Below are 25613 nucleotides of genomic sequence, written 5' to 3'. Positions count from 1 at the left end.
TGCGGTGTCTCAAGCACTGTATTATTATTTCTGAGAAAGTGACTCTAGCATCTATATCCATGAAAGAAGAAAGGAGTCAAAATCAGGATCCAGACAGGAAGAGCTCTGCAAGCTCCACAATCAGTTAAGCCAATTAAAAGCTATGAGAGATATCGACAGTAATTTAAAATTATAATCACTAAGTTGAATACGAAATCTAAAAACATTTTCAAAAAAAGGGTAAAATGCTAAAAGCTATAAATACCATTTGTGATATGTGCATTTTTATGTGTATTATACCTTTAAAATTTTTTTTTTAAATAACTGCTGCCCTGGTCAGGTGGCTCAGTTTGTTGGAGTATCATCCTGTATACCAAAAAATAAAAAGGTTGCAGATTCCATCCCTGGTTGGGGCACATACAGGAGGCAACTCATCAATGTTTCTCCCTCACATTGATGTTTCTCTCTCTTCCTCTTCGCATTCTCTCTCTCTAAAATCAATAAAACATACCTTGGGTGAGGGTTCAAAAGATAAAAATAGCTCTGGTTGGTCTGGGTCAGTGGTTAGAGCATCCACCTACAGACCAAGGAGTTGTGCATTTGATTCTGGTCAAGGGCACGTACTTCGGTTGCAGTTTGGTCCCCTGCCCTGGTCAGGGTCATGCAGGAGGCAACCAATCAATGTGTCTCTCTCACATCAATGTTTCTTTCTTGCTCTCTCTCTTTCTCTCTCTCCCACTCTTTCTAAAAATAAATGGAAAAATATCTTCAGGTAAGAATTTAAAAAAATAATTTAAATAAATATTTGTAAAGCCAGGGGTTGGGATGAGAGAGGGATAAATAGGAGGAGCACAGGATTTTTTAGGGCAAGGAAATTGCTCTGTATGACATTATAATGAGATATATATATATATATATCATCATACATGTGTCCAAACACATAGAATATACACCACCAAGAGTGAACCCTAATGGAAACTAAAGACTCTGGATGATAAAAATGTGTCAATGTAGGGCCTGGCTGGTGTGGCTCAGTAGATTGAGCATTGTTCCATGGGCTGGTAGGTCCTGGTTTGATTCCTGGTCAGGGTATATGCCTGGGTTGCTGGCTTGATCCCCTGTGGGGGGCGTGTAGGAGGCAGCCAGTTGATGTTTCTCTCTCACATCAATGTTTCTGTCTCTCCCTATTCTCTCTCTCTCTAAAAATTCAATAATTAAAAAAAAACACATATTTAAAGAATGTGTCAATGTAGGTTCATCCATTGTAAAAATGTACTACTCTAGTGGGGGGTGTTCATAATGGAGGAAGCTGTGCATGTGTGGGAGCAGGGAATGTATGGAAATCGCTACACCTTCTGCTCAATGTTGCTGTGAACCTAAAACTGCTATAAACAATAAAATATATGACAGGGATAAAGATGGGGGGGAGAATATTGTTTAATAACCTGATCTCTATAACACCGATCAAATTAACAGAGGGTCAGGGGAAATAAAAATATGTAGAAGATTAACATGTGTGTGAAGTAAACATTAGAAATCATTTTATTCTTGATTATGAGAATTAGAGAAGTTTAGATTTATTCGTACTTACTTATAAAAAGAAAACAGTGCATACTTACCTGGCAGGGGAGATACCATGATCACAAAGGTGGTTTTCCCAGGGCGAGGCTTATCCACTGCACTGCAGATGTGCTGACCTCTGCGATTTCCCCAAATGTGGGAAACTCGACTGCAATAAAAAAAAAAAAAGAAAAGAAAACAGTGCAGAAAAATATAAAATGAAGTATGTTTCTTTCCCCTTCTTCTACCTCTAGTCCTTCTGTTCAAAGTAACCATAGTTACTTTGGATACAGAGTATTGTATATCTCTCCAGGAACAAAAAAAGTTTATCCACACTTATACAAATTTATACAAATGAGATCACACCATTCATACCTTACTATTTTTGCAGAATAGTGTATCTTAGATATCCTATTTTCACATACAAAGCATTCTCATTTTTAGTGGCTATATAGTACTCTATTGTATACATGTACCATAATTTATCTAGCCAGTCCCTAATTGATATATAACATTATAAGTAATGTTATGGTTATACATATATTTATTAATCCATTTATATGAAAAAATTCTACCAATGACTTGTCTGGTCAAATGCTATGTCCCTTTACATTTTTGTTGTTGTTGTTAATCCTCACCTGAGGATATTTTTTCCACTGATTTGTAGAAAGAGTGCAATGAAGGGAGAGAGAAAGAGAAAGAAACATCAATGTAAGAGAGACACATCAATTGGTTGCTTCCCGCATGCACACTGACTGGGGCCGGGGGTCAAACCTGCCACCCAGGTACATGCTCTTGACAGGGAACCCAATCCATGACACTTCAGTGCATGGGCCAATGCTCTAACCACTGAGCCACACCCACCAGGGCTCCTTTACATTTTTGATAGCTGTTGCCAAATTGCCCTAAAATGATTGTTCCAACTTACTTTCCCAACAACATTATGCACAAGTTCCTGTTTGTACAATTCTTCATCAGCACAGATTATTATTGAATTAAAAAATTTTTACCAATGTTATAAACAAAACCAGTATCTTCCTTAGATTTTAATTAAGTTATTACATGTGAGATTGAATAGTTTTTCTGTTACATAAGAGGTGACATTATATAATATTAAATTAACTATTTTAAAACAAACAATTTAGTGACATTTAATATGCTGAAAATGCTGTACATCTAACCACCTCTATCTAGTTTCAGGACATTTTTCTCACTACAAAGGAAACCCCTTCCCTCACCCCAGTCCTTCCAACCCATGGCAACAACCAATCCTAATCTTCTTTCTGTTTCTATGGATTTATTTATTCTGTATATTTACTTAAATAGAATATTACAATATTCTAAACCTTCTGTGTCTGGCTTCTTTCAGTTACCAGAATTTTTTTGAGAATCATCGACATTATAGAATGCATCATTCTTTTTCATGATTGAATAATATTCCATTGCATGTATATACCACAATTTGTTTATACCGTTGATGGATATTTGGATTGTTTTCATCTTTTGAATAGTGGTAAGAGTACTGTTATACACATGCATATATATATATATGTATTAGTTTGAGTACCTACTTTCAATTTTATTGGATATATACTAATGAGTGGAATTGCTGGGTCTTATGGCAATTCTATGTTTTAAGTTTTTGAGAAACTCTCAAACTTTTTCCACAGTGGCTGAACCATTTTACATTCCCACCAGCAATATACAAGGGTTCTAACTTGTCCACATCCTTATCAACATTTTTTATTATTTATTATTATAGTTATTCTAGTGGTTGTGAAGTGGTATCTTATGGTTTAGACTTGCATTTATTTCATAACTAATGGTGTTGAGCATCTTTTCATGTGCTTGTTAGCCATTTGTATATCTTCTCTGGAGAAATGTCTGTCAAAGTCCTTTGGTAATTTTTTTAAAAATTTTTTTATTTATTTTTTTGTTACAGATGTTTCTCCTTTTATACCCCATTGGCACCCCCCTCCCCAACCCACCCCCGTTTGGTAATTTTTTAATTGGGTTGTTTGTCTTTATTGTTGTTGAAATGTAGGAATTATTTTGGTATGTTTTAGACATATTCTGGCTACTAGACCCTTGTCAGATATATGATTTGAAAATATTTTCTCCCTTTCTTGATAATACATAAAAGTTTTTCATTTCAATTAAGTCCAATTAATTTATTTTTATTTTTTATTTATTTATTTTTTGCTTCCAACCTTTTTAATGCACATATATCTTTTTTTTAATTTTTTATTTTTTTTGTTACAGATGTTTCTCCTTTTTTTGACACCTTCCTCCCCATCGCTCCCCCACCCCGTCCCCGACTTTGTTGTACATGTCAATTGTTCATGTATACATGCATATAAGTTCTGTGGTTTATCTCTTCCCACCTCCCTCACCCCCTCTTCTGAGGGATGTCAGTCTGTGCCCTTCTTCCATGTTTCTGGGTCTACAATATTCCTCAGACTGTTATATTCATTATATTCCATATAGAAGTGAGATCATGTGGTATTTGTCTTTTTCTGCTTGGCTTATTTCACTTAGGATAATACTTTCCAGGTCCTTCTATGTCGTCTCAAAGGATAAGAGATCTTTTCTTCTTACAGCTGCATAGTACTCCATTATGTATATGTACCACTGCTTTTTTATCCATTCGTCTACTGATGGACACTTGGGCTGTTTCCAGATCTTAGCTATTGTAAATAGTGCTGCTATGAACATGGGGGTACATATATTCTTCCTGATTGGTGTTTCAGGCTTCTTAGGCTATATTCCTAGAAGCGGGATCACTGGGTCAAATGGAAGTTCAATTTTTAATTTTTTAAGGTAACACCATATTGTTTTCCATAGTAGCTGCACCAGTCTGCATTCCCACCAGCAGTGTACTAGAGTTCCCTTTTCTCCACACCCTCGCCAACACTTGTTGTTTGATGATTTGTTGATGGCGGCCATTCTGACAGGTGTGAGGTGATACCTCATTGCATCTCTCTGATGATTAATGATGTTGAGCATTTCTTCATATGTCTCTTGGCCATTTGTATGTCCTGTTTGGAGAGATGTCTATTCAGCTCCTCTGCCCATTTTTTAATTGGGACAATTAATTTATTTTTATTGTTGTTGTTTGAGCTTTTAGTGTCATGGCTAAGAATCCATTGCCAATTCCAATGTCATGAAGATTTATCCCTATGTTTTCTTCTAAGAGTTGTATAGTTTTAGCTTTAAAATTTGATCATGGGCCCTGGCCAGTTTGGCTCTGCAGTTAGAGCATCAGCCCACAGACCTAAGGGTCAAGGGTTTTATTTGATTAAGAGCATGTACCGGGGTTGCAGGTTCAATCCCCAGCCCTGGTTGGTGTTGTGCAGGAGGCAACCAATCGATGTGTCTCTCTCATATCAATGTTTCTTTCTCTCTTTCTCTTTCCCCCCTCCCTTCCACTTTCTCTAAAAAAAATCAATGGAAAAATAGTCTCAGGTCAGGATTAACAAATAAATGAATGAATAGATAAATAAATAAATAAAATTTGGTCATGGATTTACTTTGAGTTCATTCTTGTCTATGGTGTGAGGTAGGGGTCCAACTTCATCATTTACATATGGATATCCAATTCTCCCACCACCATTTGTTGAAGAGACTATTTTTCTCCCATGTCAAGAATTAATTAGCTATAGGTGTATGTTTTTTTGTTTGTTTTTTTGTTTGTTTGTTTGTTTGTTTGTTTTTTTGTTTTCTGGCTCTCAATTCTATTTCATTGGTCTATATGTTTATTCTTATGCCAGTACCACACTGTTTTGATTATTGTAGCTTTGTAGTAAGTTTTGAAATTGATAAGTGTGAGTCCTTCAACTTTGGTCTTCTTTCTCAATATTGTTTTGTCTATTCGGGCCCCTTGCAATCTCATATGAATTTGAGGATTGGTTTTGTCATTTCTGGAAGGAAAAGAAAGGTCATGGAATTTTCTTTTTTTTTTTTTTGGTATGTGCCTCTAGCAGGAACCAAACCTGGGACTCTCTGGTCCACAGGCCAACGCTCCAACTGCTGAGCCAAACCGGCCAGGGCAGGTCATTGAAATTGTGATAGATAATTACATTGAATATGTTAGCTGCTTTGGGAAGTATTACTATCTTAATATTAAGTCTCCCTGTCTGTGAACATTGGATGTGAAGATGTGGGTTTTTTTTACATTATAGTTTTGTTACATGCTTTAAATTTCTAGTTGTGTGAGTCTTCACTCATTGCTCCTTTTCAGAATTATCAAAACTATTTAATGTGTTTTCCCCAGGTAAACCCCAATATTATATTTTTATATATTTTTCATTCCAAAATAAGAGCATAGATATGATTGTTGGTATCTCATTAACCATGTATGAAGAATGAGCATACTTACCCAGTGTATACCTCCCAGTGTTTGCCTTCTTCGTATCCCTCAGGAGAGTCATTTCAGGTTTTCTTCATAGATCCTTTGATTTTTTTTTTTAATTGTTGACAGTATTACAGATGGCTCCCATTTTCTCCCTTTTTACACCCCTCTGCCCAACCCCCACCCCACCCCAGGCCTTCCTCATGTTATTGTCTGTGTCCTTGGATTATGCATATATGCATATATGTTCTTTGGTTAATCTCCTACTGTCCCCTCCCACCCCACCCCATCCCACCCCAATCCCTTTTTTGTTTTTAATTTTTTTTTTTTATTAAATGTATTGTGGTAACATTGGTCAATAGGATCATATAGATTTCAGGTGTAGATTTCTATGTCACATGATCTGTATATTGCACTGTGTGCCTACTACCCAAAGTCAGATCATCTTTTGTTACCATATATTAGGCCCCCTTCAACCCTCATACCCTCCTTTGATTTCTTCATGAGTTTGCTTTTATATGCCTTATCCTTTTCTTGTAGCTATTGTAAATAGAACACTTTTCTATATGTCTTCTAACTAGTTATTATTCATGTATGGAAATTCTATTTATTTTTGTATATTAAATTTTTATCCATTTATTTTAGTATGTTCTCTCATTATCTCTAGTGGTTTTAGTTTGTTCTTGTGGATCTAAGGTATCAAATCATATCATGTGTAAATAATTATATTTTTCATGCTCCATTCCAACATTAGCACTCTCTCTTTTCCCATGGCCTTCCAGAAACTCTCCAGTAACAGTAGTGGTGGTACACTCTCATCTGGCTTTGATGGGGGTGCTTTTCATGTTTCAGGCCTGTGATAGCTTGTTGGATCGGTTTGTGATACTTTTGTTTTTTTTTGTTTGTTTGTTTTTTAACAGTGCACTGGAGAGGACTTACCTGTTTCTATTCTCCTTCTTTGCATAATGTAATAAGCTAGGCATGAATAACAAAAGGACTAGACATACAAAAACTTTGCCATCTGGAGATTTTTAAACACTCTTCTAAATAACTATTGGGTCAGAAAGAAAATAAAAACTGAATCACAGTATGTTTAAAGAATAATCTAAACAAGAACAGTGCTATGAAGCCTTGGAACATGGAGCAACTTAAACGAGCTCCAGTAAAAGGGGGAACTTATTGGCTCACAAAACGAAGCAGCAGAAGCATCAAGGTGCAGGTGGCCTCGGAGCAGGGCCATGGTTTAACCCATCATCATTTCCCAGAGCAAACACAGAATTGGGCTCTCTGCAGGCTGTCTCGGCACTTCTGACCCTAGGGTTGCTTGTGGCCAGTGTTTGTGGGAGAAATAAAGACAAGGTCTCAGAGATGCACAGGGGCTTGAGCTCAGGGAGGGACCACCCCAGCAAAGGCACCCTCATGTGGGGACATCACTGGTACTGTGGTACTGTTGCCAGAAGGATCTGGCCCCTCTATCTCTCTGGCAACAGATTCCTCTTCCCTCCAGCAACAGTACCAATAGAAGCTAAAGAATTAAGGTTTGTGAATGATTTATTACTCTTATAAATTAAAACAAAGTCAAGGTGAGCAGCATAGTGACTTCATTCTCACACTGGTGTCCTGGTGTGCTTTCCTGAATAGGAGAGGAAGCATTACAGCTGGCGCTCTCACTCTGAGAATCCAAGGGGTGTGGGGCCAGGTCTGCATGAACCCCAGGGCCTCCCCATGCTCAATGTCTTGTGAGCATCTGTGTCTCCAAGGGATGGAAGAAAAAAGGAGTCTTGTTATCATCAATCTTTGTACCCCTGCTACATAGATTTATTGAGTGCCTACAGTTTGTGGTAGGGATCTGGGTCCCAGGAGCCAATAGAGAGGCTGGTCCAGGCTCATCTCATGCCCCTCCCTCACCCTATACTCCCACTGTAAGAAATGACCTGTGTTTCTTGTTATTTCACACCCCATCCACACCTTATATTTACATTTACCTCATATTCTCACCTCAGTGCCTTTGCATATATTGTTCTTTCTACCTTGAATGCCCTTCTGATGGGCATGGTACCCGATGGGGGTCTATAAAGAGAACCCCAGAATTGGAGGCAGACCTGCCTGGCACACAGATATAGCAGTAAATGGCTGCTGTATCTTCTGGTTCTGACTGTTCACCATGTGAATGGGGGCAGGGTAAGTGAAGGACCACAGGGAGACACAGGGTGCATGACACCCCAGTCTGAGCCTGGTTTCTTTGCCTTTCTGTTTCCAGGAATCCCACAAAAGGCAAGAAAAGACCCATTTGAACTTCCTATAGAAAAATCTCTTGTTCTTTTGAGACTTTTATTGTGAGAAGTTGGACAAGCCTGTGGTTTGGACGCCTCAGTGGTGACCTCCCACATTTGTCACTTTCTGAGTTGCCCCAAAAGGCTAGAAGGCGCCTTCAGATCTATGGGTTTTCTTCACAGAAGCATTTGTTTGTTTGTTTTTCCCTTGGCCTCAAAAAACATTGCAGATGTTGGGCAAAGTTGTGCTCAGGGAAGTGGCTTCAAACAATGGCAGCACATTTGCAAGGCGTCCCAGCCAGGAGTAGTAAGGACCACTTGGGACTGTAAGACTTCAGCTACCTGGAGGATCTGGGCCTTTGTTTCAAGTGGACAAATCTAATGCTCAGGCCTTTGGCACAAGGTGAACCTGGAATGTCATGGAAAGGGGCTAGGACTCAGGAGGCAGGTGGGCCTGTGCTTCTTTCTGGCTGAGTGAACATCATCTACAAAGCTGGAAGAATACTCCTGCCCTTGAGAGGTGTTTTTGCCATTGAGACAACACATTGAAATTCTCCAAAGGAAGTACCTCCCAAGAGTTGAGGGAGGCACAGATGTGGTGGTTCGAAGTCTGGGTTCAAGTCTGGCTCAACATTACTAGCCAAGTGTCCTTGGGCAAGTTATTTCTCCTCTCCAGGTCTGAGTCTCCACTTCAGTAAAACATAAGGATTAAGTGAGATAATACTTGAAAAGCTGTAAGCATAATGTCTGGCATAAGGTTATAGTCTGATACGTCTCTGACTTGTAGAATATCTCAGTAAATTGTAGTTTTCACTCCCTCGCTCATTTCCTTTTTTTTTTTATACTCACCCAAGGACATTTTTCCATATTTTGTTCAGATAGAGTGGAACGGGAGGGGAGAGAGAAAGAGAGAGAGAGAGAGAGAGAGAGAGAGAGCGAGAGAGAGAGAGAGAGAGAGAGAGGAGAAAGAGAAACATCGATGTGAAAGGGACACATCAAGTGGTTGCCACCTGCACCACCCAACCAGGGCCAGGAACAAACTGCAACCGAGGTACGTGCCCTTAGCGGGTACCGAACTCAGGTCTCTCTGGACCACAGGCTGACACTCCAACCTCTGAGCCAAACCAGCCAGGGCTCCCTCGCTCATTTCTTACCATTCTATTTATCCTATAATTCAGATTTGGCAATTAATGGATATTTTATGGGTTTAAAAAAACAGATTTAACTAACAATACCAAGTCTTACACTTGGCTAGAAGTCTCACACACTACTAGTGGAATGCAAAATGGCCCAGCCACTTTGGAAAACAGTTTAGCAATTGGTAAGCATCCTTATCTATGTGCCTCTGCAATTCCACTCTTAGGTAATTTACCCAAGAGAAATGAAAGCTGATGTTCATACAGAAGCCTGTATGCAGATGTTTGTAGCAGCATTATTCATAATTACCAAAAATTGAAAATGACCCAAATGCCCCTCAAATGGAAAATGGAGAAAATAACTGTGGTACATCCATGTAATGGAATACCAGTCAGCAATAAAAAGGAACAAACTAGCCCTGGCCGGTTTGGCTCAGCAGTTAGAGCGTCGGCCTGTGATCCAGAGAGACCTAGGTTCGATTCCCACTAAGGGCACGTACCTTGGTTGCAGTTTGTCCCCGGCCCTGGTTGGGTCGTGTGGGTGGCAGCCATTCGATGTGTCCCTTTCACGTCAATGTTTCTCTCTCTCTCTCCCTCCCACTCTATCTGAACAAAATATAGAAAAATGTCCTCAGGTGAGGATAAACAAAAAAAAAAAGGAACAAACTATTGATAAATACAGCATGGGTGAATCTAAATGCACTATTTAAAATAAAGAAACCAAACCGAAAAAAGTCACACTGCATACTTTATGCTTGCATTTTATGATTTTCTGTAAAAGACAAAATTGTAGGGAAGTCATTGAAAACAGGGACTCAAACAGATACTTGTATACCCACGTTCATAGCAGCATTATTCATAACAGCCAAAAATGGGTGCAAATAACCCAATGTCCACAATAGATGAATGTATAAACCAAATGTGGTATAAAAACACAATGGAATATTATTCAGCCTTAAAAAGGAAGAAACTCTGACACATGCTACAACATGGATGACCCTTAAGGATATGATGTTAAATGAAACAAGCCAGACACAAAAAGACAAATACTGAGTGGTTCCACTTGTATGGCATATGTAGAGAAGTCAAATTCCTAGAAAGTAGAATAGAGGCTACCAGAGGCTGGGGGAGGGGAATGAGGACTTACTACTTAACAGGTACAGAGTTTCTGTTTGAGATAATGAAAAAGTAATCAAAATAGATTGTGGTGGTAGTGTACAACATCATGAATATGCTTAATGCTACCAAATTGTACACTTAAAATGGTAAATTTTATGTTATGTATATTTGACCACAATTAAAAAAAGAAAAAAACTATAAGGACAGAGAATAGATAGGTGATTGCCAGGGAGTAAGGGTGAAGACTAGGGTAGGACAAGGGAATTTTGGGGGATGATAGAACTTCTCTGTACCTTGAATTGTCATGATGATCACATGAATATTCATTTGTCCAGAGAACTGTGCACCAAAAAGAATGAATTTTATTCCATTTAAATTTAAAATTAAATTTAAAGAAAAGATAGAGACTTTACAACTGGGCTAGAATTCTTCTTACAGGTTCATTCATTTAGCCAAGAAATGTTTATTAACTCCACCTGCGTGCTAGGAACCCTCGTTCCCCAGAACCACAGGGGTAGACATGGAGTAGATAGCACTGCAGATGAGCAGAAGGATGAAAACAATATGGCCATCAGTTATGTTTGCTCAGCAACGCTTTACATCTGTCTCCTTTTGTCTGCCTTCCTTTGATGCTATGGTTTTAAAAACCATCTCTGTTTTTTGTTTTTGTTTGCATGTTTTGTCACCCCACCACCAATCCTTGAGTGAGGTTGTTTTATTTTTTATTGAATTTATTGTAGTGACATTGATTGATAAAATGGTACAGGTTTCAGGGGTACAATTCTATAATACATCATCTGTATATTGTATTGTGTGTTCACCACCCCAAGTCAAATCTTCTTCCATCGCCATTTATCCCCCCTTTACCCTCTTCTACCTCCTCACCACCCCACTTTCCCACTGGTAATCACCATACTGTTGTCTCTATGTTTTGTTTTGCTTAATCTCTTCACCTTTTTCACCCAGTCCCTCTACATTCTCCCCTCTGACAGTTGTCAGTCTGTTATCTGTATATATGTCTGTTTCAATTTTGTTAGTTTATTTTGTTTATTAGATTTCATAGGTAAATGAAATAATATGGTACTTACCTTTCTCTGACTGGCTTATTTCACTTAGCATAATACTCTCCAGGTCCATCCATGCTGTCGAAAAGGGTAAGAGTTTCTTCTTTCTTTAGGGCTGAGTAGTATTCCATTATATAAATGTACCATGGCTTTTTTATTTACTCATCTACTAATGAATAGTTGGGCTACTTCCAAATTTTGGCTATTGTAATTAATGCTGCAATAAACATAAGGATGCATATATTCTTTTGAATTCACGTTTTGGGTTTCTTTGGATATATTCCCAGAAGTGGAATGACTGAGTCATAACACAGTTCCATTTCTAATTTTTTAAGTTAACTCCATACTACTTTCCACAGTGGCTGCATCAATCTGCATTCCGATTGCAACCTTGCCAAGGGTTCCCTTTCCTCCACATTCTTGCCAACACTTGTTTGTTGATATATTGATGATAGCCATTATGACAGATGTAAGGTGATATCTTATTGTCGTTTTAATTTGCATTTCTCTGATGATTAGTGAGGTTGAGCATCTTTTCATATGTCTACTGACCTCTTTAGAGAAGTATCTATTCAGGTCTTTTGCCCATTAGAAAATTTATTTTTCAATCTTCACCCAAGGATATTTTTACTGATTTTTAGAAAGAGAGTAAGGGAGAGAGAGAGAAAGAGAGAGAAACATCAATGTGCAAGAAATACATCATCAATCAGTTGCCTCCTAATGCTCCCTGACTGGGGATCAAATACATAACTTAGGTTGTGCCCTGACCAAAAACTGAATCCACAACCTTTTTGATGTACTGGTCGACGTTCAACCAAATTAGCCACCTGACCAGGCTGCCTATTTTTTAATTACATTGTTTGTTTTTGGTGTTGAGTTTTATAAGTTACTTACAAATTTTGGATATTAACCTCTTATCAGATGTATCATTGGAAAATATATTCTCTCATTCAATGAGTTGTCTTTTTATATTGTTGATGATTTTCTTTGCTGTGCAAAAAGTTTTTAGTTTGATGTAGTCCCATTTGTTTATCTTTTCTCTTGTTTCCCTTGCTTGAGGAGGAGATATATCAGGAAAAAAATATTGCTGCAATAAATAACAGACATTTTACTTCCTATGTTTTCTTCTAGGATTTTTATGGTTTTCAATCTAACATTTTAGTCTTTAATCCATTTTGAGTTTATTCTTAGTGTAAGAAAGTGGTCTAGTTTCTTTCTTTTTTGTTTTTGATGTTGTTGTTTTTACTTTTTTCTTTTTTCAAATTAATTAATTTTTCATTAATTTATTTTTATTGCAAAAGTTTCTCCTTTTTCCCCTATTGACACCCTCCTCCTCATCTCCCCACTCCATCCCCAGCTTTGTTGTCCATGTCCATCTGTTATGTGTACATGCATATAAGTTCTGTGGTTTATCTCCCCCCCACACATACACTCTCCCTCTTCTGAGGGTTGTCAGTTTGTACCCTACTTCCACATATCTGGGTCTACCCTGTTCCTCAGACTGTTATGTTCATTATATTCCACAAATGAGTGAGATCATGTGATATTCGTCTTTCTCTGGGTGGCTTGTTTCGCTGAAGATAATACTCTCCAGGTCCCTCCATGTCATCTCAAAGAATAAGAGATCTTTCTTTCTTACAGCTGCATAGTACTCCATTGTGTATATGTACCACAGCTTGTTTATCCATTTGTCTACTGATGGATACTTGGGCTGTTTCCATTTCTTAGCTATTGTAAATAGTGCTGCTATAAACATGGAAGTACTATACTCTTTCTGATTGGTGTTTCAAGCTTCTTAGGGTATATTCCTAGAAGTGGAATCACTGGGTCAAATGGCACTTCAATTTTTAATTATTTGAGGTAACCCATAGTGTTTTCCACAGTGGCTGCACCAGTCTGCATTCCCACCAGCAGTGTACTAGAATCCCCTTTTCTCCACACCCTCACCAACACTTGTTTGATGATTTGTTGATGGCATATATTCTGACAAATGTGAGGTGAGACTTCATTGTTGTTTTAATTTACATCTCTCTGATGATTAGTGACATTGAGCATTTCTTCATATGTCTCTTAGCCACTTGTATGTCCTTTTTGGAGGGGTGTCTATTTAGGTCCTCTGCCCATTTTTCAGTTGGGTTCTTTGTCTTTCTTTTATTGAGTTGTATGATTACTCTATATATTTTGGAAATTATCCCCTTATCTGATGTAGCATTGGCAATTTTGCTCTCCCTTACAGTGGGGTTCCCCTTCGATTTTAATGGTGTTTCTTTTGCTGTGCAGAAGCTTTTGAGTTTGATGTAGTCTCATGTGTTCATTTCTTCCTTTGTTTCTGTTGCCTTAGGTGATGTAACAGTGAAGATTCTGCTGCATATGATGTCTGAAATTTTGTTGCCTACATTTTCTTCTAGGATTTTTATGAATTCATGAGTCACATTTAAGTTTTTTATCAATTTTCAGTTTATTTTTCTGTATGGTGTAAGTTGATGGTCTAGTTTCATTTTTTTGCATGTAGCTGTTCAATTTTCTCAACACCATTTATTAAAGAGGCTGTCTTTACTCCATTGTATGCTCTTGCCTCCTTTGTCAAATATTAATTGAGCATAATATCTTGAGTCAATTTTGAGTTCTCTGTTCTGTTCTACTGGTCTATATGCCTATGCTTGTGCCAGTACTGGGCTGTTTTGATTACAGTAGCTTTGTAGTATAATCTGATATCTAGTATTGTGATCCCATCTACTTTGTCCTTCTTTGTCAAGATTGCCGTGGCAATTTGAGGTTTTTTTTGGTTCCATCTGAACTTTTGAAGTATTTGTTCTAGTTCTGTGAAGTATGTCGTTGCTATTTTGATGGGGATTGCATTAAATCTATAGATTGCTTTGGGTAGTATGGACATTTTAATATTAATTCTTCCAATCCATGAACAAGGTATGTGCTTCCACTTTTTTATGTCTTCCTCTATTTTTCTTTCAATGTCCTGTAGTTTTCTGCAAATAAGTCCTTTACTTCTTTCATTAAGTTTATTCCTAGGTATCTTAATTGTTTTTGCCACAATGGTAAATGGAATTGTTTTTTTAGTTTCTCTTTCTGTGAGTTTATTATTGGTATATAAGAATGCCATTGATTTCTTGACATTAATTTTGTATCCTGCTACTTTGCCAAATTTATTTATTATGTCTAGTAGATTTTTGATGGCGTCTTTGGGGTTTTCTTCGTATAGTATCATGTCATCTGAGAATAATGACAGTTTCACTTCCTCCTTTCCAATTTGGATTCCTTTTATTTTTTCTTCCTGTCTGATTGCTGTGGCTAAGACTTCCAGTACTATGTTAAATAAGAGTAGCAAAAGTGGGCATCCTTATCTTATTCCTGTTCTTAAGAGAAATGCTTTTAAATTTTGCCCATTGAGTATAATGTTGGCTGTAGGTCTTTCATATATGGCCTTTATTATGTCGAGATATGATCCCTTTATTCCCACATTGCTGAGCCTTTTGATCAGAAATGGGTGCTGGATTTTGTCAAATGCTTTTTCAATGTCTATTAATATGATCATATGATTTTTATCTTTCATTTTGTTTATGTGGTGTATTACATTTATTGACTTGCGAATATTGTACCATCCTTGCATCACTCGGATAAATCCCACTTGGTCATGGTGAATAATTTTTTTGATGTATTGCTGGATTTGATTTGCAAGTGTTTTGTTCAGGATTTTGGCATCTATATTCATCAGGGATATTGGTCTGTAGTTTTCTTTCTTTGTAGTGTCTATCTGGTTTTGGAATTAGAATTATGCTGGCCTCATAAAGGGAGTTTGGAAGTCTCCCTTCTTTTTGAATTTTTTGAAATAGTTTGAGGAGAATGGATGTCAGTTCTTCTTGAATGTTTGGTAAAACTACCCCATAAAGCCGTCTGGGCCTTGGCTTTTGTTTGCTAGGAGATTCTTGATTACATCCTCAATTTCCTTAGTTGTTATTGGTCTGTTCAAGTTTTCTATCTCTTCCTGGTCCAGTTTTGGGAGACTATGTGTTTCTAGAAATGTGTTCATTTTGCATAGATTGTCGAATTTGTTGCCATAAAATTGTTCATAGTATTTGTGAACAATCCTTTGTATTTCGGTGGTGTCAGTTGTTTATTCTCCTCTTTCATTTCTGATTTTGTGTATTTGGATTCTCTCTTTTTGTTTCTTGGTAAGTCTAGCTAAGGGTCCATCAATCTTGTTTATCTTTTCAAAGAACCAGCTCTTTGTTTCATTGATCCTTTGAATTGTTTTTTGGGTCTCTATGTCATGTATTTCTACTCTGATTTTTACTATTTCTTTTCTTCTACTTGCTCTGGAGTTTTCTTTTTGTTTGCTTTCTATACTTTAAGTTGTGAGGTTAGATAGTCTATTAGAAATTTTTCTTGGTTCTTAAAGTAGTCCTATAGAGGGCTATAAACTTCCCTCTCAGAACTGCTTTCACTGCATTCCATAGATGTTGTGTAGTGTGTTCATTTTCATTGGTTTCCAGGAAGTTTCTAATCTTTTCCTTGATCTCAGTAACCCATTTATTGTTTAATAACATGCTATTTAGCCTCCATATGCTCAATTGTCTTTGCATGTTCTTGTTGCAATTGATTTCTGTTTTCATGCCATTGTGATCTGAGAAGATGCTTGATATGATTTTAATCTTCTTGAACTTGTAGAGACTTAGTTTGTGCCCTAACACGTGGTCTATCTTTGAGAATGTCCCATGTGTACTTGAGAATAATGTGAATTCTGTAGTTTTGGGGTGTAATTTTCTGTAGATATCTATTAAATTCATTTGGCCTAGTGCTTCATTTAGAGCCTGTTTCCATGTTAATTTTTTGTCTAGAGGATCTATACAGTGTTGTCAGTGGGGTGTTGAGGTCCCCTGCTATGATTGTATTGTTGTTGATTTCTCATTTGAAGTCTTCCAAAACATTTTTAACATATTTTGGTGCTCCTATATTGGGTACATATATGTTTACCAAGGTTATATCTTTCTATTGGATATATCCTTTCAACGTTATGTAGTGACCTTCATTTTGAAATCTATTTTATCAGATATGAGTATTGCTACCCCAGCTTTTTTTCCTTTCTGTTTGCTTGGAAGATTTTTTTCATCCCTTCACTTTCAACCTATGTGAGTCTTTTGTTGTGAGGTGGGTCTCTTGTAAACAACATATAGATGAGTCATGCTTTCTAATCCAATCAGCTACTCTGTGTCTTTTTATCAGAGCATTCAATCCATTTACATTTAAGGTGATTATTGATATGTACTTATTCATTGCCATTTTTGTTTACTGTGGTTCCTTTTTTCTTTCTATTTCTTCTACTAATTCTAGCAGTTTTTTAAACCTTTCTTGCAGTGCTGGTTTAGTGCTAATGTATTCCCTTAGCCTTTTTTTTTTTCCCCTGGGAAGCTCTTTATTTGACCTATTTTGAATGATAGCTTTGCTGGATAGAGTAGTCTTGGATTCAGATCCTTGTTTTTCATGACCTTGATTACTTCATGTCATTCCCTTCTGGCCTGTAGTGTTTCTGTTGAGAAGTCAGCTGAGAGCCGTATGGGGTTTCCTTTGTAGATAACCTGTTGCATATCTCTTGCTGCCTTTAGGATTCTCTCTTTGTCTTTAATTTTTGCATTTTAATTACTATGTGTCTTGGTGTGGGCCTGTTTGGATTCTTCTTACTTGGGCCTCTCTGTGCTTCTTGAACTTGAATGCCTTCTTCCTTCACCAAGTTAGGGAAGTTTTCTGTCATTATTTCTTCAAATATATTCTCTAACCCTTGCTCATTTTCTTCTTCTTTGAGGACTCCTATGATGCAAATATTATTACGTTTTCAGTTGTTCCACAGTTCTCTTAAGCTGTCTTCTTATTTTTTAAATGTTTTTTCCTTTTGGTTTTCGGATTGGTTGATTTTTTTCTACCCTGTATTCTAATTCACTGATCCAGTGCTCAGCTTTCTCTAGTCTGCTGTTTAGTCCTTCCAATGTGTTCTTTATTTCTGCTATGTCATTCTTCACTTCTTCTTGGTGGTTTTTCATTTCCAATTGGTTGATTTTCAATGTTTCTATGTCTTTACTCATGGTGTTGAGGTCCTTACTCATGCTGTTGAACTTCCTCAAAATCATGGCTCTGAATTCTACCTCTGATAACTTTCTTAACTGCATTTCATTTATCTCATCTTCTGTAGAGGTCTCTTGTCCTTTCATTTGGGATCTCTTTGTTTCACATTTTGGCTATCTTAGTGGGTTTTGGAGCCTGGCAAATTTTCCCTGTGGGTGTTGGTGTCCTTCTGTTTGTGGCCCCCACTACTGAGTTTGGATGAGTGTGGAAGGACCCACGGTAAACACCACTGTCAAGTCTTACTTTCCTGGGTAGATTTGCAAGCCCATAAATTGTTTGGTTATCCTCTAGCTTTTTGCCTGGAGGCTATTAGTTGAGGTTACTTGAAGAGCGTTGGTTTGTCAGTTGAATGAAAAACTGTCTCAGATGTTCCACATAAGAGGATTTCCTGAGGGTGGGGCAGATGCTGGTTGTTAATGAGCCTTAATTTGCATTTCAATGGCCCACCTGGATGGGGTTAAATCTCTGAGGGAGGGGACGCTGCCTCTTCCCAGAGCCCTGGGAAGGAGTAAGATGACCACTGTCCTGCGTGGCCACAACTCAGCAAAAGCTCTGCGCACCCTCCAAATCTCTAGTGTCCCCACACAGATCCAGTCATGCCCTTCCTCTGCCAGAGCCCAAGGTGAGTGGTGAGTGGCTGTGGCTATTTTCATGCTCTGTCCTGGCCCTCTGTGCTGTGGGGCAGGCTTGGGATTTTATCCCTGAGGGCGCTGCTCACAGCTAAGGTGGCTGCTGTCCGTGGGCTCCCAGACTCCCCCTTGCACCTCTGCAATTCTACCAGGATTGATTTAGTGTCCTTGGTTAAATGGTCCTCGCAAGCTGCATTTCTGTTGCTTTGTCCCAACAATTTGTCTTTATTTTAGTTGTAATTTCAGTTTGGTCCTGGGAGATGGTCTGTGTAGCTTTCATTCACTCCGCTGCTATTTTGGAATCTCTTGTTTTGTTTTGTTTTGTTTTGTTTTCACATATCTGTCCAGTTTTTCCAACACCATTGGTTGAATAGACTATCTTTATTCTATTGTATGTTCTTGCCACTTTTGTCAAATTTTAATTGACCATAAAGATGTGGGTTTATGTCTGGGCTCTGTATTTTGTTTCATTGCTGTATATGTCTGTTTTTATGCCAATACCATGTTGTTTTGATTTCTATGGCCTTGTGGTATAGTTTGATATCAGGTAGCATGATTCTTCCGATTTTGTTCTTTCTCAAGATTGCTTTGGCTATTTGGGGTCTTTTGTGGTTTCATATACATTTTTGGAATATTTGTTTTAGTTCTGTGAAATACACCATTGGTATCTTGATAGGAATTGCATTAAATCTATAGATTGCTTTGGGTAGTGTGGACATTTTAATGATGTTAATTTTTCCTATTCATGAATGTGGTGTATGTTTCTACTTATTTATATCTTCTTCAAATCTTTCTTCAGTGTCTTGTAATTTTCTGAGTCCTTTACATCCTTGGTTAAATCTATTTCTATGTGTGTGTGTGTGTGTTTGTGCGCGTGCGCGCACAATTGTAAATGGGATAATTTTCTTAGTTTCCCTTTCTAATAATTCATTAATGGTGTACCAAAATGCAACTGATTTCTGGATATTTATTTGTATCCTGCTACTTTACTAAATTTATTATCAGTTCTAGTAGTTTTTTAGTGGAATCTTTAGTGTTCTCTATATACAGTATTATGTCATCTGCAAACAATGACATTTTTACTTTTTTCTTTCCAATTTGGATGCTTTTTATTTCTTCTTCTTGTCTAATCACTGTGGCTTAGATTTCCTATTATATGCTGAATAAGAGCAGTGAAAGCAGACATCCCTGTCTTGCTCCTGATCATAAGGGAAATGCATTTTGTTTTTGTCCATTGAGTATAATGTTGGCTGCAGGTTTGTCATAGATGACCTTTATTACATTGAGGTATGTTCCTTCTATTCCCACTTTGCTGAGAGTGTTTATCATAAATGGGTGCTAAATTCTATCAAATGCCTTTTCTGCATTTATTGATATGATCATGTAATTTTTATCCTTTATTTTGTTTATGTGGTGTATCACATTAATCAGTTTGTGGATATTGTACCAACCTTGCATCCCAGGGATAAATCCTATTTGATCATGTTGTATGATCCTTTTAATATATTGCTGGATCTGGTTTGCTAACATTTGTTAAGGATTTTAGCATTTATGTTCATTCACTAAGGATATTGGCATATAATTTTCTTTTTTTGGAGTATCTTTATCTGATTTTGGAGTTAGGATGATGGTGGCCTCGATAATGTGTGTGGGAGTCTTCCTTCCTCTTGAATTTTTGGGAATGGTTTTAGAAGGATAGGTGTTAGTTTTTCTTTGAATGTTTGGTAAAATTCATCTGTAAAGCTATGCAGTCCTGGACTTTTGTTTGTTGGGAGGTTTTTTTAAAAAATTAATGCTTCAGCCCTGGCTGGTTTGGCTCAGCGGTGTGGGCCTTCAGTCCAGAGAGACCCGGTTTTGGTTCCCGCTAAGGGCGTGTGCCTTGGTTGCAGTTTGTCCCTGGCCCTGGTTGGTCGTATGGGTGGCAACCATTTGATCACTGGATGTGTCCCTTTTGTGTCAATGTTTCTCTCTCTCTCTCTCTTTCTCTCTTCCTCTCTCTACCTCCCACTCTATCTGAACAAAAAATGGGAAAATGTCCTCAAGTAAGGATTAAAAAAATAAATAAAATAAAATAAATAAATTACTGCTTCACTTTCACTAGTTGTAATCTGTGTATTTAGATTCCCTGGTTCAATTTTGGGAGGTTATATATTTCTAGAAATTTATCCATTTCATCCAGATTTTTAAATTTGTTGGCATATATTTGTTCATAATATTTTCTTGCACTTCCTTGTATTTCTGTGGAGTCAATTGTTACTTTTGTTCTTTCATTTCTGATTTTATTTACTTGGGTCCTCTCTCTTTTTTTCTTGATGAGTTTGGTTATAGGTTTGTCAATGTTGTTTATCTTTTTAAAGAACAAGCTCTTGGTTTCATTGATCTTTTGTATTGTTTTTTAGACTCTATTTTGTTTATTTATGCTCTGATCTTTACTATTTCTTATCTTCTACTCTCTTTGGCCTTTGTTAGTTGTTCTTTTTCTAGTTTCTTTAAGTGGAAAGTTAGATTGTTTATTTAAGATTTTTCTAGCTTCTTAGATTGGCCTGTAATGCTTTAAATTTTCCTTTTCAGACTGTTTGGCTATGTCCCATAAATGTTGGGCTGTTGTGTTATTTTCATTTACTTCAAGGTATCTTTTGATTTCTTCCTTGATTCTATTGTTGAATCATTCATTGTTTAGTAACATGTTATTTAGCCTCCATGTCTTTTTTTTTTTCTTGTTATTGATTTCTTGTTTCATACTATCATGGTCAGAGAAGACATTTGATATGATTGCAATCATCTTAAATTTATTGAGACTTGTTTTGTGTCCTAACATGTGGTCAGTCCTAGGAAATGTTCCATGTGCACTTGAAAAGGATGTATATTCTGCTGCTTGGGGTGAACTACTCTGAAGACATCAATTAAATTAATCTGATCTAATATGCCATTTAAGGCACCTTTTCTTTGTTGATTTTCTGTCTGGCAGATCTATTCATTGATGTCAAGGGGGTGTTAAAGTATCCTATTATAACTGTATTATTGTAGATTTTTTCCTTTATGTTCATTAAGATTTGCTTTATGTATTTAGGTGCTCCTATGTTGGGTGCATAAATATTTACAAGGGTTATATCCTCTTGTCGGATTGCTACTTTTATCATTATGTAGTATCCTTCTTTGCCTTTGTTTTAACATCTATTTTGTCAGATATAAGTGTTGCTATTCCACTTTTTGTTTTCATTTTCATTTGCATGAAATATCATTTTCTATTCCTTTACTTTTAGTCTTTGTGTATCTTTCATTCTGAGATGGGTCTCTTGTAGCCTGCATATACATAGGTCTTGTTTTCTTACTCATTCAGCTACCCTATGTCTTGTTTTTTTGTTTTGGGGTTTTGTTTGTTTGTTTGTTTGTTTGTTTGTTTGTTTGTTTTTGGAACATGCCCCTAGTGGAAACTGAACCTGGGACTCTCTGGTCCACAGGCCGACGCTCCAACCACTGAGCCAAACCAACCAGGGCCTATGTCTTATGATTGGAGCAGTTAAAGTGATTGTTGGTAGGTATTTATTGCTATTTTATTCTCTTAACTATGTTTCTCTGTTTTTCTTCTTCTTCTTTCCTTTTTTTTAATCTTCACCCAAAGACATGCTTAATAAGAAGAAGGGAGGGGGGGACATTGATGTGAGAGAGAAACATTAATCAGTTGCCCTCTGTATACTCCTCAGCAGGGTATAAAACCCACAAATCAGGTATGTGCCCTGACCAGGAATCAAACCAGCAACCATTCGGTGCATGGGAAGACACTCAACCAGCTGAGCCACTCCAACCAGGCTCTTCTTCTTAAAGAAAACTCTGTAACATTTCTTGTAATACTGGTTTGGCACTAACAAATTTGTTTAGCTTTTTGTTGTCTGGGAAGCTCTTATTTCTCTTTCAATTTTAAATGATAGCCTTGCTGGGTAAAGTGGTGCTGGTTGTAAGTCCTTGATTTTCATCAGTGTGAATATTTCCTGCCAATCCTTTCTGGCCTGAACCGTTGGGAAATCAGCTGACAGACTTGTGGAAGCTCCCTTGTAGGTAACAAATTGTCTTTCTCTTGCTGCTTTGAAGATTCTCTCTTTGTCTTTTTAAAAATTATTTTCTTTATTGATTTGAGAGAGAGAGAGAGATAGAAACACTGATGAGAGATAACATCAATTGACTGCCTCCTGCATACCCTCCACTGGGGATTGGGCCCACAACCTGGGCATGTGCCCTGACCAGGAATCAAACTGATGCATGAGTCGAACTCTTGGTGTACGGGTCAACACTCAACCACTGAGCCACACCAGCTGGGCAAGATTCTCTCTTTGTCTTTTACCTTTGCCATTTAATTATGATAAGTCTTGGTGTGGCCCTCTTTGGGAGTCATCTTGTTTGAGAGTCCCTGCACTTTTTGGATGTGTGTGTGTGTGTGTGTGTGTGTGTGTGTGTGTGTGTGTGTGTTTCCTTTAGCAGGTTAGAGAAGTTTTAAATCATTATTTCTTCAAATAGGTTCTCAATTCCTGTTCTCTCTCATCTCCTTTTAGTACCCTCATGATATATATGTTGTTATGCTTCATGTTGTCCCTAAGGTTCCTTAAACTATCTTCATTTTTTTTATTACTATTTTTTCTTCTACTCTGATTGGGTGTAGTCTTCTACCTTAACTTCCAAATCACTGATTCAGTCTTTTACTTCATTCAACCTACTGTTTTTTCTTTAAGTGTATTCTTCATATCAGATATTGTATTCTTCATTTCTGACTGGTCTTTTTTAATGGTTTTTATGTTCTTTTTTTATACTTACTATCTCTTTGTTTAAGTTCTCATTGGTTTTATCCTTGAGCATCCTTGTAACAATTGTTTTGAACTCTTTATCTGGTAAATTGCTTGCCTTCATTTAATTTAGCTCTTTTTCTGGAGAGTTCTCCTTTTTTTTTTTTTTTTCATTTGGAGCATTATCTTTCTTTTTTTTTTTTTATTGATTAATTTTTGTTACAGATGATTCTCCTTTTTTCCCCCACTGATTCCCCCCTCCCCCTTGGAGCATTATCTTTCTTTTTCTCCCCATTTTGGCTGCCTCTTTGTGTTTGCTTCTATGTATTAGGTAAATCTGCTCAGTCTTGATAGAGTGGCCTTATGTAGTAGATGTCCTGTGAGACTCCATGGCAGTCTCCTTGATTACCTGCACTAGGTGCTCCAGGAATGTCCCTTGTGTGGGTTATGTGGGCCCTCCTGTTGAAATTGAGTCTTGATTGCTATTGGCCCATTCATGTGGGGGGTCAACACTCAGGATGGCCAACAGTGAAGATTGACGCCAACCACAGTGTATGAGCTGCTGTGCAAGTGCTGACCACGTAGAGCAGAATTCTCCTCTATGAGGTTGGTACCTGTCGAGATCTCCTTTTGGATATTCTGCTTGTGAAGGTAATTGGATCCTCTTCTAACATTGCCTGAAACTGGCCACTGGGTGTGTTGGTTCCAGGACCTCTTGGTTGTACAGGCAATGTAAGACATTGCCTGTGACAGGCCCTGGGTGACTTGTTTTGAGCTACAAAGTGATCCAAAGTCTGTGCTGCCTCTGCTTGGCCTGGATGTGAGCATGAAGGATCAAGCTGTGCATCAAGTCTGGCTTTTATCAGCACCAGGCCTGGGGGCAGGTCAACAAAAGTCCCTAGGAACTTCAAGTTTCACTTTCACTTGCCTCTGCCTTCCAATTGCTATTAAGCTCAGTCACTAAAAGAGCTTCTTATTGTATTTGAGTTATATGCAATAGGTTCTCAGTAAGTCACCAAGTAGGGGCAAGAGGTATTCACCAGATCTATACAGGTTCAAACTGGGTGCCAGTGCTGGGTCTGAAGCCACTTGACAAATGTCCCAGGGTATACCAAGTGTAGCTGCTACCCACTGGGTGTTCACACACCTTTATGGTAGGGTGGAGTATCAGGAAATCATCAGGGTGAGGCAAGCAGTGTTTATCAGACCCACACAGACCAAGATTTGGCTATGTGAAGGGAAGGCTCTGCACTGATAGGGTGTGCAAGGGGGAAAATGTCCCTCATCCTAGAGCCACACAACTCAGTCTGTCCCAGACTCTGCCAGGAGCCTGATCTCAGTAGAATGGGGCCACTGGAAGTCGGGAGAGGGGGAGGTGCAGGTCAGACTTGGGATGTTGGGGTGTGAGGCAGGACTCAGAGTCACACAACTCAGTTTGTCTCAGATTCTGTCCAGACCTCAGCAGGGTGGTGCTACTAACAGTCGAGAAGGTAAGGCTGCCTGGAGCCTGGAAAGTGGGGCTAGTGGATTTCCAGTGCAGGGAGGCACCAGTCAGGTCATGGGAAAATGGGGGAAATTGCCCAGCCCGTGTGGCTCAATGGATTGAGTGTCACCTCATGGACTAAGAGGTTCCAGTTTGTTTCCTGCTCAGGTTGTGGGTTTGATTCCCAGTGGGAAGCATGCAGGAGGTGGTTGATCAATGTTTCTCTCTCACATCGATGTTTCTATCTCTGTCTCCCTTCCTCTCTCTCTAAAAAATCAATAAAAACATATTAAAAGGAAAAGAAAATGGGGAAAATGGCCCCCACCCCTAAACCACACAACTTGGTCACTGACACCCCCTGAGTCTACCCAGACCTCTACACCCCGGCCCAGGCAGCTGACTCCCTAACAGGATGGAAGCTCTGTAGAATGGGTTGACAAGGAGACCAGAGCGTGGGGCTATTGCATTCCACCAGGCTGATACCATATGGAGAGTCTTGCTCCACCAAGAAAGACAGCGTCTGTGGTGTAGGAGAGGGACTCAGCACAGAGGATCCCTGCAGTTGTCCCCTCAGCTCTTTCCTCAGAGCCACAAACCCCAGTCTCTTCTCACATGACTCTAGATTGCTCTACCTTCCTACCACTGGAACCCAGGGTAACTGACTGTGAACCAGATTTTGTGTGTTGGCCCTTTAAGAGAGTGTTTGTGTCTCTACAGTGGTTCTCAACCTTCCTAATGCCATGACCCTTTAATACAGTTCCTCATGTTGTGGTGATCCCCCAACCATAAAATTATTTTTCTTGCTACTTCATAACTGTAATTTTGCTACTGTTATGTCTTAGGCGACCCCTGTGAAAGGGTCATTCAACACCCAAAGGGGTCGTGACCCACAAGTTGAGAACCGCTGCCTTGCAGACTAGCCTCTCTCCCTGGTGGACAGAAACCCCACTGATTTTCACAGCCAGATGTTGTGTGGGCATCTCTTCTTGGCTCTGGTGCACTGGATAAGGGAGCTTGGCTTGGGGCTGAGATCCTCACTTCTCAGGGGGAGACTGCAACTGAGATATCCTTCAGCCCCTACAGGGTGCCTAGGGTGCCCCAAGTCTGCGTGC

The 25613-nt window shown here is 38.4% G+C and overlaps 1 protein-coding gene and 1 pseudogene across 1 annotated transcript in view; both read left to right on the top strand.

The window, feature by feature from the left end:
• COL23A1 (collagen type XXIII alpha 1 chain) overlaps window positions 1–25613 on the top strand; it is a 453398-nt gene that overhangs the window by 226190 nt on the left and 201595 nt on the right. The window lies entirely within an intron of this gene.
• Window positions 1591–1718, top strand: LOC118616722 (annotated as a pseudogene).

The sequence above is a fragment of the Molossus molossus genome, unplaced genomic scaffold, assembly GCF_014108415.1.
Source record: "Molossus molossus isolate mMolMol1 unplaced genomic scaffold, mMolMol1.p scaffold_m16_p_4, whole genome shotgun sequence".
Lineage (NCBI taxonomy): Eukaryota > Metazoa > Chordata > Mammalia > Chiroptera > Molossidae > Molossus > Molossus molossus.
This window is presented reverse-complemented; position numbering and strand designations above follow the sequence as displayed.